Here is a 5,906-nt window from a genome sequence, read left to right on the forward strand (position 1 = left end):
GGAAAACAAAAAACGACCATCCATCATGGAGTCCCTTCGATATATGTCACTTGGCGCTAACTGTTATGATTACTGCAGCCAAAACGTAAGTTTCATTTCAAAGATACTTTTAAAGAAATCGCCAGATCACACTTCATGTTGCATAAAACCAAAATATGCTCAATATTTTGGAAATATACATCTATTACTGAACCATCCTGAGGCAAAGCGGGATACGATGGGGCTTGGAAACTAAGAAGTCTTTCTGTCTCGAATATACTCCACATCAGTTTTTGGCGACTTCTTTCTGCATCTAAGATACGGAGGTCTGTTTCCCGATTCTGAAATCCAGTATTTATCTGTCTGGGACCTTTCTGGTGAAAGATGTATGAGTTCTTTGGTGGGTTGCCCGTACAGTTTTTACACCCTCATTCAAATTTTGGTCACAGCTAAGTGGGGGTTTTAGGTATTTCCTATAATCTTACCCTTCTCTAAGGCAATTCCTTCAAAATGAATATCCTTGACATTTCTGAATAGTATTGCTGCCAACCCACATGTGTATAATAAAGTTCAATGTCGTATTTCGTAATATTTTTTACCGTTTGGGTTCTAATCCTATCATGGGTTCTAGGATTTAGGGGTCAGGGTCAAAGGAAGTAGGTTAAAATATGGTTAAAAAAAAAAAAAAAAAAAAAAAAAAAAAAACAAAAAAAAAAAAAAAAAAAAAAAAAAAAAAAATTTGGTCTGGGGGCAGAATGGGGATAGGTGTTTTTTTTGCTAATTTGTTGGGTGTGTTGAATTCAAACTTATAAAATAGTTTGCTCTATCACCTCTAGTTTTCTGGCTTTTAAATAAGTCTCATTTTTAGTATAAACAGAGAATATATGTGCACATTTCAGAGTAGCAGCAGCTTATAACAGATAAAACAGGAATAGATAACTAGAGGTGATGAGTAAAAACGGATTTCAAATTGAATTCAGCACCCCCCAAATTAGGTAAAAAACGGGTATTTTTGTGCTTGCCTCAATTTCTTTTGTAAAACCAGTGATTAGTACGCCCTTTATTATACAAGAATCGTCAAATACTACTTGAAAAAATAAGCTATCTGAAAATATAACTAAGCTGAAATCTTATTCTACACATTTTGTCATTCGCAACTCACGCTCTTACGAGTTTACTTAAAGCGCCAGTTTCTTACAGCTTCGAACATCCCAGGCTTCTAATGGTCTTTACACAAAGGTGTTCCGCAAGACTTACAACTTGGGGACTTCGAGAGCTCTACACTTACACCCCAGACTTGTACCGACCAAAGGAATCGACGATGACATTGAAAGTGTCCATCAAAACTGGCATGTAAGTCTCACAGATCTTTTTGATGCTCTCTCTCTCTCTCTCTCTCTCTCTCTCTCTCTGCTAAAAAGATTCCAGATTCCTATAAAAGGATGAGATTCTATAACACCTGACGTAATGGCACATATTTCACAAACTAATTCGTCAAAACCATAAACAATGAACTGCATTTCACAGCTTATGCAAGAGCAAACTCCATCACCGCCTATACTTCAATGGGGATTACTTGATAATTTCCCCAATTTCTTATCATCTCAAGAGTTGTCGCTTTCAAGATCTTCGTATCTTGCAATCAAATATGATTTTTTACATTAACATAATTACACGTGTTTTTAAGTAGTATAACATAACGACCTACAATGCAAGTGGTAAGTTCTTTAACATTATTTCCCTGTATTTCAATGGGTGATTTTTGAGCATATTGTGTAATTATATAATGATATTACAGGTGGATTTATTACGAAAATAAAGATTACAACAAGGAATTCCAAGGAAAGATTCATTATGTGCACGGCATAGAATATTCAACGGACTTTCCCACTAAGTTCAGAAATATGGTAAGCAAGCTACCATTTTTTTGAAATGACATCTCAATAACCAAGTGCCTTACAGTATAGTTTAAAACCGAAATGATCCCAAACTAACAGAAATATACCAGATAAGCCTTTTTTTCTGCTACTTTCCTAACTGTTAACAGTATCCGTATGCAAACAATAATTCTTGCACTTTCAATTCAGTGGAATCAATTGAATACTCCTGTAAAAATCCACATTGGAAGCAGTACGATTTTCATTGCCTCAACAGATACAATAAAAGTAAAGCTTACTCGATGCACCGCTTAAGCTAACGGCACAACACTATGGCGACTGACTGAAATCACTGCTTTAAAGTAACAACAAACATTCCGTCCACTTTTCAACCCAACGAATTTATAGTAAACTTCTACAGTTTGACGGGATAATCCACCACGGAATCAACGAAAACCTTCTCCGTGTAACCCATTACGAATAAAAGTACCACAAAATTAAAATTATTATCCCATCAAGGCAATTCATCCAAGCAAATAACTCGAAAACCTATGACAGATTCACGCTGGAATCTGTATTTATTCAAGGCCCCTTCCCAGGCATCTTCAGCCCGCTTCACCGGCCACAGGGACATCCTGAACGCCGACATCTGGAACATCTACGAAGGGCAGTACTTCACCGGAAGGGAGATTTTCGGAACGAACGACACGGCCACCCTGGGAGAGCTTGACCTTCAAGTTTCTTCGATTGTGGTCACGGGTACAAGCGCTTGGACTGTGTACACGTGAGTCTGCTTGTTTTGTATAGTGACATTTGTGCAATCTCAGAAGGGGATTCCATGCTCTGAAATACGCAAAAATGTACGAGGGAGAAAGATTCCGGAGTTTCCCATTAAAACCGAAACTGAATGAATGTCTACATTTGCCCCAAAAGCTTTCTTGCCAATGAAAGCAAACAGCGCAGCGACATCTCTGCCTAATTAAGTTACTGACATCAGTACAGGACAAGATTATTCGTGTCTCCCCTAACAATATAAAACCGTTTTCTCTTATATGGTAACATTATTAATTACATGTCATCAAAGCTTATGTCATTATAGTCATAAATTTGTTCGATTTCATCTGCCCTAAAACGTTTAATTTTGATACTTAATGGTCACCAGCTGTTACAAATTAATGTTGTCAAACTGTCAAATTTCATGATTTTGCCACTTGTCACCCCATCTTCCGAGTGACATTTATGATACGTACAAATAAAAGACACACACACACACACACACACACAAGAAAAGCAAAGGCCTTTGAAAGAGAAATAATACAATTCGTGTTTAATTCATCAATCCTCCTCTTAGCTGTGACTTCAATATCTGAACAGTATCTCTCGACTTGTGTAGACGGAGGTAGATAGAATGGGTCCCTTATTCTATATACCTTTGTGTAGGCAACAGCGTCGTCTTTATCGCCCAACAGAGGCCAATCCTTCACGGGCGAAGGGGTCTGCGTTTATCCTGCCACATTCATGACCGGCTTCGCCTTCGGGAGAGCAACTTGACGTCGGTATTTATGGAGTCGTAAGTTTGTTTCCCTGTTTAAAACTAAAATGACGAGCACATAGCGCTTGCGAATAAACACGCATACGCACCAGTTATGTACCTACGAAGCAAATGAAATATGATGATGTTTGTATCTGGGAATATCGCACAAACATACACTCTCTCCAGCGTACTTCAGGGAAACGGATACACCAAGACTAAATCTCATAATAATTACCGAGTTAAAGAAATATACAGTCATTACCCAATACATATGAAAGCAGACATGGGCTACATAATATATGTCTGGCACAGCAAAAACATATTGGTACTTATCTTGTCTCCTTTTCAGACATGTGTTCATACTTCAGTGGTAACTTAAAGTTGCTGTTAGTACCTTGAGAATATCAATCTTCAATCATAATGATTAAACTAAAAAATGTTCGTTCCCCTTCATATGAACTATAGTTATTCGAGACATGATAATCAGCCATTCGGGATAAGCACGAAGCATTTAAACAACTCTAATCATGCCATTAGAATAACTACAATGGCCACTTAATTTCTCGATTTCCATACACTCTTTGGATGTACTTATTGCGAAAAAGCCTCAGTTCTGGAGTGGTGAGCAATGCGGATATCCAAGAAGGGTGAATAAATCAGGATGGGGACATTGTTGTTATTATATATTGCCAGATATATAGTTTCTATATCTATAACATGAATTACTTTAATTCAACCAGGTAACTACTCTTGGACTACCTGAAGACAGCATCCGCTCCATACGAAAGGGATGTTGGTCAAGCAAGGTTGCGACTCCTTCAGACCTCAGCTACCAACACAAAGACTCCAATGGCGGGTGGGGATACGTTGGACTCTAAAATGGAGACACAGGCTCCAAGACAACGGTTGATTTGCAAGTTTAAATTTGGATGTTATGCGCTACTGATTTGGGAATTAAGATTATATTTGGGTGTTGAGGAAAGTATTGATTTCAAAATTACCGACCACAGGGCCCAACAAACTTAGAAGAAAAATTTGTTTACTATCCTTTAATATTCTGACGGTTACTGACCAATTCCTTATCTATGAATATGAAAATTCCCAATCTTCCACTAATATTCCTTCAGGATATCTGAAGGCCAACTCTTTCACCTCTTTGTAACAAGAAGCTGTTATATATTTGAAATTATATCCAACATGCGCTATTGTAACCTAATATAAAATGTTCTAAAGTCGCAATGTTTTCATGACCCACTCAGAAATGAGTTGAAAATTTTGATTTTGAGCAACATTTACCAAAATGTAATCTATTTCCACATCAAGTAGTTCTTAAAAAACGTTCACCTTTACGACAAAGAAGAAACAAGAAAAAATCACTCCAAATCTATACTCCACCAAAGAAATGACATATGTGAGCTAGTGAGACATGAATGAAAATATTACAGCTGCGAGAAGTGGTCATGAGGGGAAATTTGGTGCACCACGTCCCTTTCGGGGCGCATATTCCCGAACTGTAACCGAGAACTGAAACTTTCCCTGGAAAAAAAAAAGCGGGACGTCATATCTTAAAATCTAACCATAGAATCTTCTCGAAAAATAGTCTCATTATGTTTCCCATGCTCAAATTTCTCTCAATATTTCTCTTTGAACTGACCTAGCCTAACCTAACCCAATCTAACCTAACCTAACCCAAGTGATATGGCAAAAAAAAAAAAAAACAAAAAAAAAAAAAAAAAAAAAAAAAACAGGGCTGGGAGCAATGCTAGTTTACATCTCGGGAATTTGATTCCAGGGTCATTTTGCATAATGAGAAGAAAGTCAAGGACAAATTTCCGCTACAACCCAACGTCTCCCTGGGGCATTTAGTTCAGTGAAAACAAATACGAATTGGAAGCAATTTCGTGATAAGATTGGTCGTTACACAACCTCTGAAAACAATATTGCCCCACTTTCATTACACGTTCTATCTACTATCTATCCATCTATCAGTCTCATATCAATTACTCATGCCACTCTTTACAATCTTACATCTCTAAATTAATTGAAAATAGAATTTAGGCCAAAGGCTAAACACTGGGACAAATGAAGCAATTCAGCGCTGGAAACGGAAATTGACAGTAAAACGGTTGAAATGTGTAACAGGATGGAAACATCACAGTTGCACTATGATTCAACTGTAAGGAGAGGGTGGTAAATAAGCTAGAATAAAGAGAATATGAAAAGATATCCAGTGAAAACAACGAAAGGAAATTGCAGGTAGGGCCGAAGGTATGCTGCAAAGAACCATAAAGTGCACTGACGGTTCTACCCATGATCATATTGTGGGTCAGCCTTCACAGAAGTATTAAACTCTAGCCGTGCTACCATGTTTCAGTATGCCACCTGACAAATACTTAATTAAACCCTGCTAATAACCACACTAGAAGATATTTCAAAGCAAAAATCAACGAGAGGGCACATGAAATATTGTAACCTAAGAACTTTATCAGTTTCTTAATAACTGTCAAGGTTATTGG

At 37.5% G+C, this 5,906-nt stretch overlaps 1 long non-coding RNA gene across 1 annotated transcript; it reads left to right on the forward strand.

The window, feature by feature from the left end:
* Positions 1-1,754: 1,754 nt before the first annotated feature.
* Positions 1,755-3,373, forward strand: LOC135203273 (uncharacterized). The gene is made up of 3 exons (XR_010311893.1): positions 1,755-1,886; positions 2,456-2,640; positions 3,326-3,373. It is a non-coding gene; the product is annotated as an uncharacterized LOC135203273 (long non-coding RNA).
* Positions 3,374-5,906: the final 2,533 nt, after the last annotated feature.

Source organism: Macrobrachium nipponense, chromosome 36 (assembly GCF_015104395.2).
Source record: "Macrobrachium nipponense isolate FS-2020 chromosome 36, ASM1510439v2, whole genome shotgun sequence".
In the NCBI taxonomy this organism is placed as follows: domain Eukaryota; kingdom Metazoa; phylum Arthropoda; class Malacostraca; order Decapoda; family Palaemonidae; genus Macrobrachium; species Macrobrachium nipponense.